At 52.5% G+C, this 13,652-nt stretch overlaps 1 protein-coding gene and 1 long non-coding RNA gene across 3 annotated transcripts in view; one reads left to right on the top strand and one right to left on the bottom strand.

Annotated features, from left to right (window-relative positions):
- ZWILCH (zwilch kinetochore protein) overlaps positions 1-13,652 on the top strand; it is a 176,141-nt gene that overhangs the window by 134,017 nt on the left and 28,472 nt on the right. The window lies entirely within an intron of this gene.
- LOC311442963 lies at positions 3,130-5,804 on the bottom strand. Of its 2 annotated transcripts, none has more exons than XR_014696986.1 (2): positions 4,118-5,804; positions 3,130-3,899 (listed from the first exon to the last, which is right to left on the bottom strand). It is a non-coding gene; the product is annotated as an uncharacterized lncRNA (long non-coding RNA). The 2 variants fall into 2 exon arrangements; XR_014696987.1 differs by having other exon boundaries at positions 3,130-3,896.

Here is a 13,652-nt window from a genome sequence, read left to right as displayed (position 1 = left end):
TGGGGCTCAGAGCAGAGCCACGACGCGCACAGAGCTGCACAGGACGGCTAAAACGGGCACACAGGAGCAGTTGTCTTCTGTGCAGCTCTGCAAAGGGCAGTGATATCTTCTCGGTCCACCTAGGCAGCCTGTGCTGGAGCAAAACACAGCGTTCCTGGCCCAGCAATCGCTGGTGGCCTTCAGGGAGGCCGCCCTCCCCCTTGGCATACGGCAGGGCAGCCTTCAGATTGCCACTGTGTTGCGGGGCCGCACCAAGGGATGCGACTGAAAGAATCCCTTCTAGTGGGAAAGAGAGGCTCAGTGTTGAGCTCGTTTGATTTTTCTTTGCAGGAGAAGGGGCGATGATGCCAATTCTGAACTCAAGCATGGACTTTGCAGAGGTTAATGTACCCCTGGAGATCGGGGAACAAAACTGTCTGTCAGACAAAACTGTTTTTTGGGGCAAGGGAGGTGCAGCGCATAAAAGTACATTATATTCTGTTGACCATTAATTGTATAAATAAAACTCGGCTAAGAATGTTTTGATATGCCACTTTGTTTTCTCATAAAATACAGAGATTCCTGAAGCTGTGTAGAAATTCCATAGTAAACACAAAATCTGGCAAATCGTCTCCATCCCATGGAACACGGACGGATTTGCACAAGTCTCGGTGGAGCAGCAGTACCGTGTGAGCAGGAGAGGCTGAGGGTCTTTCCAAAAGCAACGGGGACAAAACAGCAAACTCAACTCCTGCAACTCCCGTCCTGTGTGCCCAGCCTGGGAAAAGGAGCCGCCGTTCCCCGACGGCTGGGGAATCCCTCCTGCCTGTGTAAGACAGCACCAGTGGGATTTTGTGAAGATCAGTGCCCTGAACGTGATGTTCTCGTCTTTAGACCCTTCTGGAGGGCAGGGACTGTTGTAGTTGTTCCTGTGTATTTAGTAGGGAGAAATCAGTGCTCTGTTTGCATCCATGGTCCCAGCATTGCCTGGTGCACAGCAGCTAGGAGGCATTGATACGGGTTTTGGAAAACTTTTAACGGCACATCTGAGTGATCCTGACAGCGGCTGCCTGCCTGTGGCTGATGAGAGGTTTTCACATTCCTTTCCATATGCTTTCAAATGCCAGAGGAAATGTCCCAGCAGCTCAAATTATAGGTGTTCCTCAGGAGGAATGGCTGCATTGTTGTCAAACACCTGGAATTGGCAGCAGGCTGGAAAAAAAAGGCATCAGACACTCCTGGGTGCCCCTTCCCACCTCCCAGAGCAGCTCGTTGGGCTGTCTGCCCCTGGGCTCCATTCTGCTGGAGCAGAGCAGAGGGGTGCAAATGTTCACTGGGATGAACCCCGTCCCATTGCCACCCACTGCTCTGCTTCTGTCTCTCAAATCTTCCCATTCTGTGCTGAAACAAAAGAGGATTCAGTTTCAGCCTCAGAGCTTTCTTCCCATGAAGTGAAGCCATGGATGGATTTGGATAGGTTTCTTCGCAGACGTTGCTGGACGTTCACAGGAGGATAAAGCGTATCTGCATCCCACGGAGAGAGATAGCCAGGGATGTTCTGCAGTCCTCCTGCTATTTATTTTATTTATTTAACATCTTGACAGTTCCACTGGAACCAGGTTTGCCAAAGATACTTCTTTTTCTTCCAACTTAACGGCTCCTCTCAACCTGTCTAAGAAAAGCATTTTTGGCATGGCCGCGGGAGCCCTTTATCCCACTGAAGCCTTTGAAGTTGAGCTCTGCAACACGGCTGGTACGCGGCCAGGAAAGAAAAAACAGCTCGTGGTGCTGCCAGTTGGCTGCGCGATCGTTGCGCAAAGGTGGTACTGGAGGAAAAACTTCCCTTGCACAGACAAAACAGTGGGAGGACAGCATTGTTGGTTCTGTTTACATTACCTGATGCAACACGGAAGCTGCAGTCAAGACTGAGGCCCAGGTGTGCTCCTACAAACTCACATTGGCAGCCAGCTCCTGCACTGCTGGATTTCATACCCAGACACATCTATACCACGGTCAGCGTTCTGCATTTCTTGCTGCAAGGTGAGATCTGCCACGAGCGCACCCCGGCAGTGGTGGCTGCATTGGCTCCATCCCATAGGAACTGCCTGCATCTTGCTTCCTCTCCCGGTTTATGACAAGGATTCCCATGGGCTCACACAGACTGATCCACAAAAGTCTGAAGCAGCGCGTGCTTAAGCTTTCCTTCGTTCTTGGCCAGAAGCATCAGGTTTTATTAAAGCTCTGTTTTCTAATGTTACCTTCTCTAGCCATGCCGAAGCGGTTCGGTTGCAATATTAGCAGGCTGGGATTCCTTGGATTTCAGCAGGCTGAAATCCTTGGATTATATGGATAAGGCAGTGCAAATGTATCTAAAATACAGGCTTTTGGGTCCTGTATCTTGCCCTCATTTTTTAGGGAATGCTTTCTATCAGCAATCAGCCAAGTGCCAAGCACTCTGTAGCTTCATATAGCAGCTTTGGAGGCACAGCTGACTTTTCCGCAAGCTAAGAAGGCAAAACCCGTTCACCCTGAGCTTGCAATATATGCAAGTCTTTTTTCTGGAGGTATAAAAGTACTCAAAAATATGAAAAAGTCATCAAACTCTCTGGTTTGCCAGCCACAGAAATGAGGAACCGCGATGGGCTCCAGCCCCCAGAGCTGGGGAGCTGGAAGGTGGGCTGGCCCCATGGGGGTCTCGCCCTGTGCCGCTGGAGACCCCCTGCTTCCAGGGGCAGGAGGGCTGCTTCTCGGTGAGAAGTGCACTGCCAGCGCCTTCAATCTCAACCTTTTGGGTTGCCTTGTTGTATTTTGTGGCAATGCTGAGAGCCACGCCAGAGAGGAGCAGCCCCGTCCGCGTGCCGTGGTGTTCGGGTCGCTGAGAGCCGCACGGTGAAGGAGCTTCGGAGGCACAGCGGTGCTTGGAAACCCACCTGGGATAAAGGCTGCTTTGGATCTGCTGTGAATTCAGGCTTCCAGCCCAAAATGAAAAAATACGGCCTCGGGGAGATGGAGCTGGGTGACATTTTGGATTGTGCTTATGAGCTAGTGGGGGAAGAAAATCGGTTAAAGACCCAAGAAGCTTTTATAGCAGGGATGATGTTTTACCGCTGGTTTATTCGATGATTTATAGACTGTTCCTTATCACAGAGGGAGGATACAAACACAGACTTTAATAAAAGCACACAATTCTTGTTTCTTTCTCAGAAACTTACAGACAGAAAGGACATTCCACAGTAAACAGCAGTCTCTTCCCAGCGTCTAACCACCCCCTCACACCAAGATTTGAGACCAAAGAGCACGGCCAGCGCTGCCTGGGCATCTCTCTTCCCATATAATTTCCGTAATACAGCCCTTTGCTCTGCCTGCAACGCAGACTCCCTAAATACACGGCCGGTTACCATAATGCTACCCTCCCTCTCCCCCCGTCTGCGATGCACGCCTCAAAATAACACAGAAAGATTTAGCTCCCGGGGGTCCCAAAGGAAAGGACGGGGGTGTTTCTCTGGCAGTGGGTGCTGCAGATCTCTGCTGGATGGAGCAGGCCAGGACGGGTCATCCTCATGTGGGCTCCTCAATGAGGAGCTGAGGTCTAACCAGGGGTGCTGAGGCCAGCGACTGCGTCACCAAACTCATAAACGGGTGAGGAAAATCAGCTCCAGAGCAGAAGGACTTAGCTGGGGTCACCCCGACCTCATGGTCTGCCTGCTAGGCCATGCAGCCTCCTCACAGCTGACCAAACCCTCTCTTAAAACCTGCCTCCCTGCCCCGAGAACTGTCAGAGAAGACCAGAAGTCCCCTGGTTGGGGTGGTGATGCTGTCTCCGAGCAGATGCTTGGTCTCGGTGTGCAGATCCCTCATGACATCTCTATGGCAATGGTGATGAGCTCAAGCACAGGTCGGGCAGCCATCAGCACCGTCTGCTAAGAGAAGGAAAAAGGCACATCCGCGTGGTACCTCTGCTGGGAAGCCTCCAGCGCTGCACAAACAGGAGTTGGGCTTGGATCATCTCTGAGCAGTGAGTCAATGCATTAACCCTGCATGCAAACTTATACGTTTGTGCTCGGAGATGGGAGATGGCAGCTCCAAACCAAACCAAACCAAACCAAACCAAACCAAACCAAACCAAACCAAACCACACCGTGTGAGTGCCAGGAAGAGCCCCCAGGGTGCCGGTGCTCCTGGCCCCGTGGGGAGGTGTTGGTGGCCAAGGGGAGGTGAAGGGGTGCTGCTGCTCCTTTCCTAACCACCACGGCTGCTAAGTGTTTCCCAAGCGCTCTCATCTTTCCAGCTACGTTGTGCTGCTTTGATTTCTCCTCCTGTCCTCGGTAATTGTTTTTCAGGAGTACAAATAGCCCGGGGCGGAACTGGAAAGCGAACGGGATCGCGCTGAATAAATCCGTCTTCACGGTTCTTTTCTTGTGTATGCCTTGATATCAGCCAGGTTCAAAGCAAGTATCTCCTTACTCCGCCCGAGCCGTTTAGCATTTTTTATTAACAAAGTCCTCTTTTAGGCTGCAGCCCATTGAGGTTCATTAATCAACAATTGCCGTGAAGTGAAAAATTCTCAAACTTCCAAAAATCTTTTTCTTGGAGTGAGTTAACACTAACAATGAAGTTTTCCTTGGCTGGCTGTCCCACGCTTTGATGTGTCTGGGTGAGAAACGAAAAGCCACAAAGGTGTTAGAAACTGGGCACCGATCACAGGCTTGGACAGGCTGGTATGTGCTTTTAACCCGTCAATATATATAGTATAGCAAGAGCTGGTGTTTGTTTTGTGTGAGAAAGAATTTTTGGCATCTCAGTGATTTTCTTATCAGTTTTTTTTTTCGTTACTTGAACTCTGTAGATGGATATTTTTAAAGAACAGCGAGTTCCTCTCCACGTCCTGAAAATGGCACCGGAGCTGGTCACCCAAACCCCGTTCCTAGAGTCGCAGCGGCTGACGTTATTTCTGGCAGGGGTGATAATACAGCTCTTCTCAATCCTGGGAGCGGGCCGCTGCTCAATCTTATTCCTCCGCAGTTCTGAAAGCTCTGAGTGCCTCTGGAAACCCTGGTGTGGGGAGCGGTGCTGGCAGGGAGGCGCCGTGACCCCGCTCCAAGGTGCGCCCCTGGGCAGGAGAGCACAGCCGCTGGGAAGGACTGACAGTAACCAGCTTTTTTTTAATAAAAACAGAGGGAAAAATCTTGGGGGTTTAAAAAAATGTGCGTGAGGGTCTAAACGTGCGTGAGGTTGTCTCCCCAAACTCAGCCACGCTCCTGGGGCTGGTGAAATTAATAGGGAGACCCTCGGGTGTTTTAGGGGCTGTGAATAGGGACGCAGGACCAGTAGCTCCTGGGAGCTGAGGAGCCGCTTCAATGCTGCTCCAGGCCCGCAGATCCGTGCTCCAGAGGTCACGGGGAGGCAGAGCATTCCACAAAACCCAGCCTGCAGGAGTCTGAGCGCTGCCCCTCCAATGCCTACAAACCACAGACTCCAGCAGTCCTCTGCCCTCCAACCTAGGAGAATGGGAAGTGTTGTAGTCACCGGCGTGCTCCTCGGCCTTGCCTTGACTGCTGCGATTGTTCTCACGGCACCAAGTTGGTGCCTGGGTCATCTTTCTGCCGCGATATTGTTATTTTTTAACCTGCTATAAAAAGGGAGCAGAGAGGAGAGGCACCGCTCAGCCCTCCGTAAATAAGCCGTGTTTACCACTGATAATAGCCACCGGGGCGCTTCTTCCTCCAGCGAGCCTGCAGTGGATAAAAATCACCCATCTTTGTTGCTGTTTTCATGCGCGCCTATTTTTGTTGCTTACATTTCAAATTACTGTATTTTTCTAACAGTTACAGGCTGCGTTTTGCACGCATAGCACATTCTGTAAAACCCTCGGAAAAAAAAAAAAAAAATTGGCAGTGTGAATTCTCTCTCCAGCGGGGCTGGAAGGATTTTAAAGTCTCACGAAGGAAAGGCGATGCCAGCTTTCTGCATACGAGCCCTGCAGTAAGTAGCAGTGATCGAATAGTCGTGTGCACGTTTTATGGGTGCACACACAGAGGGAGCACCAGCCGTCGGGGCAGAGCAAGGCTCATGAGCAAGAGCTTGTTTCTTATCTCACATCAGCTCGTGTGCAAACAGACCGAATATTTCTCTGCAGTCGCAGAGGGCTGAAACTTGTAGGGTCACGGGAGCGGGGCCCATGCGTTCAGTCTGGGGTTTGGAGGGGCACAGACAGGGGTTCCACCCCCAGCTCTGTGACTCCTTCATGGCATGGACACGGGTGAATCCCTAGGGCCTGCTGGTGTCCCTTGGACATCCCCAGGAATCTGCTGGGGAGGTGTAACATGGTCCTTTTAGTGCTACGTGTCTCGGTAGGGCGGTTTGGGGGAAAAACAAGTGAAAATGGGAGTGCCACTGATCAGCATCCCACCATGTGAAGACCTTCCACTTAAGTATAAGGAGCCGCCGGTTAGTGATCCGTCCCGATTTCAAGAACCAATTAAATCTTTAAAATAAATCCAGGAGAAAATAGATGGCAGCTCTTCCAGAATTGGCAGGGCAGCTTTAGCATTGTCCTTATTTTTACATCGTTTTAATGAGGCTGTTTTTCCAGCCGGCGTCCACTCTGCTGGTTTGCTTTCCCTGAAGGGAGTAAACAACCCGGCAGGAAGGTGAGCCGATTCCCACTGCTAATAATCTGGGCCTTGAATAAGTGAGAAGTGCTGTTTACAAAGAAAGAAAAAAAATAGATAAATATAAAAATCAGAAGCTCTGTTTGGCTTCGCAAACAAAAGTAACCCAAAAATAAACAGGCCTACCCAGCAGAAAAGAGACGCTGAGGGGAAGTGGATGCCAACTGAAGAGGCAGATGTAAGGAGCATTTCCTATTTGGTTTAGCAACTGCAGACTTTTGTCTCCAGTCTGCATGCATTTCCTCCAATGATTCATCATAAATGCGCATTTATAAATAAACTCCACCTTGGCCTGGCACATTGATTGCAGGCTGGGTACTTAAAAAAAAAAAAAAAAAAAAAAGGAAAAGTTTTTACTCCCCATTTTTGAATGATACCTGTGTGGCAATATGTTTTTATAGAACTGTTTCCAAGCTGTTTATTTTATTTATGTTGAGGGCTAGTGACTCGGAGAGATGGGACCTGTGGTTTTCTCATTTCATCTGGGTAACGATTCATTAAAGAGCTTATTTAAGCCAGCCCGGCGTTACGCTGCCCGTGCTGTGCACGGCCAGGGGCTGGGGTTTGGAAGCAGCTCTCAAGCTTTTGGCTGAAAGGACGGAGACTGAGCCCAAATCCTGGGGGCTCCGGGGGCTGCAGGAGGGTGTCCTTCAGAGGGCTGCCTCCTTGGGGGAGCCGTGTGTCATCCCCAAGGACTTGGGGCCGACAGCGGCTGTCAGGAAGGCAGAGGGTCAGAGGCTGAGCAAACCCCAAGTGTTGCTTTCTGGGCATTTTTGCGGTTTGTTCCAAACAACAGCCCAGGAACGTTCCCACAGCCGTGTCCAAGAGAGCCCCCGTGCACGGCAGCCTGTGGGGGGGCCAAGCTGCAAGCTCTCTCTCACTGCATTGAACTTTTCAAGTTCCAATAACAAGTTATTTCTCACTGCGTGGAAGAGCAGCAAGGTTGGATACAGCCGGGACAGGACCGTGGCAGGTGACTTTGGCTGGGGTAAACCCATCTCGTGGTCACTGCTTCATATGGACACGTCCTCGTGCTCTGTTCTCACAGTGTCGTTGTTCCCAAGGAACGTGCCGTGCGCTCACTGCAGCTGCTTCTGCACCCAGGCACCTCCCAATGTGCGAGTGGTGCTCAGGAAGCAGGGACCCCACCGATCTGATGGCACTGCCACCGTGGGCTTCACCATTCTGCTCCTTAAATACCCCTCGCTGCAAGGGAGGAAGAGGAGCAGTTAAAGAAATCTAAATGTTTTTCAGAACAAGAGCTTCTCGCTACTAAATGTTCTCAACTGTTCAGAGTGGGTCTAATCCTGAGCACGTTTCAAGCTCTCCTGAACTCTTCCTGACTCCTGGAGCCACGGCGAAATCTGCAAAGCAAAGGGCTGCGTTCTCTGCAGACAGCGTAAAGGTGCAAGAGGGAGAAAACAAAGGCAGGGCAGTCTCAGGCTCGGCACAGCACATGATTCTCTAATAAAAATGTTTGGCCTCTTCTCAGGAATAACATGGCCATGCTTGTAGCTCCAAAAGAAGCCCTGAATGATATTAATACATTCATTAGAACAAGTTCAAAGAAAATCGTCTTAATTAGCTTGCCTGGCTGAAACTGAGGTTCATTAATCTAAAGTAGATTAACCTGATGGTAATGCCATTAAAGCTGGCTGGGATATTAATGAAATATATGCAGTTGCAGGGAGCCCAGTGTCCTCCTGCTGATAAAACCGCCCGTGTTTTCTGCAGCAGGGGCTCTCTTAAGGGAGACCTGCCTGTTCCCCAGCTCAGCCACGGGATTGCTTTGGGGACGTGTTGGAAGGGGGAGAGCATCCCGCAGAGAGGCTCGGCCAAGCACCCGCTTCAGCCTTTTGTGCGCAAAAACTGGCTGGAGCGGAGCGTGCACGTGCACGTCCGGGGCAGGCAGGGATCTGCCCGCGCGGGGAGCACGCAGGGGTTTTGTAAGGCAAACCGTGGCGCAGGACTTCGACAACGGGAGCTGCTTTTCGGATAGACGCTGGCTCACAGCGAGGATCTAAAAGCTTCCAGAAACCCAGTGAAGCCCCAGAGGGCTTCAAATGGCCCTCTCCTTCTCCCCAGGCTCCAGTATTCTTAATCTCAACTCTTTTTAGTCTTTGACACATCATTAAAGTGACAGTTCAAGAACAGCTCGGAGATCAAAGGCCTGCAGAGCTTCTATCATGTTGCAACGCTTTCGGCAGCTCTTTTCTCCGGGCCTGCTTCTGAGCAGCCTCCCCGCAGCCAGCCGGGCGCATCTCCCTCGCTGCCGGCCGCGGCGCTGCCCTCGCCCTGCCCTGCCCCTCGGTCCCACAGGGCTCGGGGTCACCTCGGCGGCTTCCACGGGGCCAGATCCCAGCCCAGCCCCCCTGGTCGGCTGGTGAATTCGCTCCTTTAGGTGTAAGAGCGCTGCCCAAACAGCTTCAGGTCTGGGCACGGCCGCATACAAATATAAACAAATGCACCATGCAAATAGGGCGGATTTGCAAAAGCAGCGCCGAGATAAGGCTCGGGATGGAGTACGAGGCAGGGAGGTGGGGTGAGCCCGGCTCCTCTCCTACCTCTTCTCCTCTCCTACCTCTTCTGGTGCTGCTGCAGGGAAACGTGCTCGTGTCCTGCCAGCTTTCACCCCGGAGCCCACCCTGACGTGGCGCTGCGACGAGCTCGTGACCAGCCCGGGCCACGGAGGTGCTGCACAAAGGAAGCCCGGGCATCCCTCACTTCTACCCCCATACCCCACGCCTACCGAAGTGTCGAGCATGTTCTACAGCTTCATTTGTTGCAATGCATTTGTATATTTGCAGCAGGCTTTGTGATCCAGAAGGGAGAGGAAATACACAGGCACACGGCATTGTTCTTGGGACAGGACCCAAGGACCTTCCTTCCTCCGCCACGGAGCTGCCGTGGGCTGCACTGGGGGCTCAGCAGCAGCAGCAGCAGCAGCAGCAGCAGCAGCAGCAGCACTCTGCTCTTCCAGCCCCGCTCTATCGCCTCTCCCCAGCGCCGAATATTTGGTGACTAAGTGTCTTTCTCTCCTTGCACTGTAAAATGCTGGCTGGGCGCGCAGGGTATTTACAAGGTAACACGGCGTGATGCATCATAAAGACACATTTGAAGAATTTCTGTTATTAAAAACTGCCCATGGAAAGAATTAGGTCAGGTGTTTACAAGTCGAGGCTTTGGGGATAATTAGGTGGAAGGCAGCGACGGCAGAAAGGAGGGTTATTTTCCAGCCCTCCGAGAAGCGTGCAGTAACGCCTGTGTTAGCAGCGACGTCTCATCAGCGCCGTTCCCACCTTCCTCCTCCAGCATCCATCACTGCGCTGGGGATGGGGGCAGAAAGCGGGGCTCAGAAAAGCCTCCAAAAATGCAGAATCCCTGAGCGGAGCTGTTGATGTCCAGGCTTTCCATAAACAGCGTCAGAGTCCTCGTAAGGGGGCTTCTTGTGCACACAGGCTCCGGCTTGCTGCTGCTGCACAACCAGCGTGAATTCTATACCACCTTTGAGGGAAGAAGGTTGTTTTCTTTTTTTTTTTTTTTTTTAAAAAAAAAAAGAGGCCACTTGTTCCTCGTGTGTGGAGAGGAGGGACAGGACAGGGTGCTGGCTGTTTGTGCACTTCAAGCAGAGCGACCTCCTTGAACCCCACCGCACACAATGATGCTTTCCATGGAAAGTCTGGCTCTATTACCTTTGGCAAGGGCTGAGGGAATATTTTTGGAAGCTTTAAAATCCTCTGTGGAACACGCTTCAGTTTTGTTCATGTACAGTATCTTTATATTTATTCCATAAAAAAGCTTTCTGTCTTGCCTGACCCTTCCCTTCTGCTCTTCCCCAGCAGTGCCCAGGGTGTCGGGAGCCGGGGGACGGCCGAGCCTCCGGGACGAGCGAAAGATCAGGCCTGAGAAATCAGCCCCAGCCATATTGTACTGGTTAAAAGTCAGTTGCCCCCCTCTCCTGAAAGTTTGTTTCAAGTGGTAAGAGTATAACCTGTTCAAAGTGAGACCTTCAAGGGCCTGGTTCCCATTTGCATTTAAGCCTTTATGCCGTGCCGGGGCGGGGAAAAGGGGCCCTCTGTCCTAAATGGGAATCAGACCCCACATCTGCCTCGTTTTCCGAAGTGGCCTTTCTGCAAGCAAAGCCAGGAAACGTCTCCTGGGTAGGAAAGGGACAATTTTAAGAAAAACAGCAAGTCAAGGCACAAAAGGGTGTGCCTGTTTGAGTAGGGGAGCCACGGGTGCAACACCCCGGGCAGCGCTGGCCTCGCGGTCCTCAGGGCTCGATGCTGCTGGTGCTCAGTCCCAGGGCTGTACCGGGGCAGGACAGCGGTCCCCAGCAGTGGATTATCATCCAGCTGGGCACTGCCCCGCTCCAGGGACTCGTCCCCATGTGCTCTGCCAGCAGCAGATGCAGGTGAAGATGTTCCTTCTGGGATCTGCCTTAGGTTTAGCCCTTCTCCTGTGTTCCCTGCGTGTTTGGCAGCGCCGTAAGCAGCGAGGGAAGCGCTGGTGTCCCCTCTGTGATCGGGGATGATAGAAGTGAGCCACGCCAGTTTGGAGGCAGAGCCCACTGCTCCTGGCTGCCAGGTGGGTGCTGTGCCTGTGCCTTCTTGCTTCCCTGTCCCACGGGCTGGGAATCGAGCAAATCACACCCAACACAACAACCACAAACCCTCTGAGCTCCAGAATCAGGCTCCTGCCTAGCGAGCCGGGTGCTCCCCGCTCTGGGACAGGCTCACGCTGAGGCCAGCCACCTTTCCCCAGGCCGGAGCAGGCCCCGCGCCGCTCTGCCTGCTCTGTCTAGACGGGGTGAGAACTTGGCCTCGTGCGGAGGGTTTGCAGCCTGGGCGCTGGGCGAGTCCGGTCTTGACTGTGGCTTGTAGCCCTACGAGCGCCGGAGACTGGGTGTCTGTTCCAGAGAGGTCTGTAATCTTCGGCGGGCTGCTAATTGCCCTCTGCAGATGATAGCGTTGGCTTGGGACGGGGAATCGGCGGCGTGCCGGTGACGTGGCTCCGCTGCCGTCCTCAGGGCAGCACCGCGGGGAGGCGAGGTGGGTCAGGGGTGCCTGCCCGGGGACAGTGCCCCAGCCAGGGCAGATACGTGTCTGGTACGTCCCTGCAGACATCCCGCAGTCCAAATTCTGCCTGGCCTTTGTCATCGTTTAAAGACGTTGTCCTGCTATCAGTCCTGGATCAGCCTCGCAGTATTTTTCCTCGCCCTGTCTGTCCTGGGCACGGAGAAGGGAGCACCCAAGGACGACGCCTGCAAGCATCTACCCCAATGCTCTGCCCGTTTTGGTTGGCAGGTTAAAATCCCCAGCGATGCCTTCCTGAAAAGCACTCGGAATGGCCGAAACCTCTTCTGCTTCACCAAAGTTCAGCCCCCAAAGGATGTGTGAGGATGAGTTAAACCCCAGAGAATTGGGATCTCTAGTAAAAACAAACACGAACAGCCTCGCCGCTATTGCAGCTCCGCTATCAAAACCCCTTTTCAGAAAATGTTTAGTTAAAGATTTAGTTTGGAACAAACATTGTTAAAGCATGACCATCGGGCTGCTTATTGGAGCCAGATGTTGATTCTGAAGCCGTTTGGGTCCATTCAGAGATTTTGCATGCCCTGATAGGCTGGGGGGAGCAGAAGGATTTGGAAAGTGGTGACTCAGATCCTCAACTTGCCCAAAAATGCACAACCCCACTGAAAGTGCCTCACCCCATGCCATTACAGGGAGATAGTCAGCAATGGCCAACATCATTTTTGTCTTAATTCTCTTTTTTCTTATTTTTTTTTTCCTGCAATGGTTGACCTCTCCCGCGTTGTCCCTCTCTCTTTCTGTTAATGCTGCGTGCTTCCCGAATGGGCTTTCAGGAATACTTCTCCCCGAGGGCCGGCTTTCTTAACAATTAGAAAATGAGGATCCGTTGACCTAATCCTGCAAGCTGCCGGGGTGTGACCGTCCCACGTTAGCCGGTGGAATTGTGCCCTCGGAAGACGCAGGAGACGTGCAGAAATCTGACCCCAGCTTCTACACCAGAGACCAGCAGAGCCGAGCGCCCCGCGCGCTGCCTGCAGGTTGGGCCACATCCATGTGCTGAAAAAACACCAAACCGACACAAGTTTTGCAGAACTGTTTTTGTTATTTCTTTTTAGAATTAATTTTTTCTTTTCTTTTTTTTTTTTTTTTTCTGCTTGAATGTTGATTACTGGCTGCTTTGTGGATGGAGAGCTGGAAAGACAAACTCAATGGGAGTGGGCCAAAAGCCTGCTCCGTTTCCTGCAGCCCAGGCTCGCCCGTGCTTTTGGGGCCTGATCCCTGGTGGAGATGGGGTTTGGGGCAGGTCTTGTCCATCCCTGTGCCCCCCTGCTCCAGTGCAGGGCAGGGATGTGCCAGCCCCCAGCACAGGGCAAGGCAACAGGGGCAGCAGGCAGGCTGGAGCCCCCCAGAGCTGCTGAACCTTCCCTGGGAACTGATTTTGTCTTGGGAAAACATCCAGAGATGACCAAGATGAAGAATTAAGTCCCCATGTGCTGCAGAAAGGCACTCTACAGTGTCACAAAACCACGTGGTTCCTCCTGGTGGCACAGCAGCTCTTGAAGCACTGCTTTTACCCTTCTCCATCTCCAACTCAGGAGTGCTTTAGGGAGCCGTGCAGCTCCAGCTCATCCAGCAGCCAGACGATGGCATCCACCAGGGGCTGAGGGACTGCTGCTATTTACTGGAGGCTTTGGGTCCTCAGCACTACGCCTCACAACCCATCACACCCGGACAGGATGGCAAATGCTGCTCGGAGGGGACAAGTGTCCCGGGCCCACCGCCCCGTGATCCTCGGTGACGTGACTCCGGTAAACATCGGCACCAGCTGCTCCTCTCGCTGAAACCGTAAACCCATTAAGGGAAATTTGTTTGCTAAAAATAGCCTGATCAATGAAAGGGCTCTCTCAGCGTCCCCAGCCCCTCTTCCCCACCTCCCTCGTAACGACTTCCTCATAAATACGCGATGCCT

Source organism: Aythya ferina (assembly GCF_964211825.1).
Source record: "Aythya ferina genome assembly, chromosome: 11".
NCBI lineage: Eukaryota > Metazoa > Chordata > Aves > Anseriformes > Anatidae > Aythya > Aythya ferina.
The sequence above is the reverse complement of the archived record's forward strand: the minus strand, read 5'-3'. Positions and strand labels throughout refer to the sequence as shown.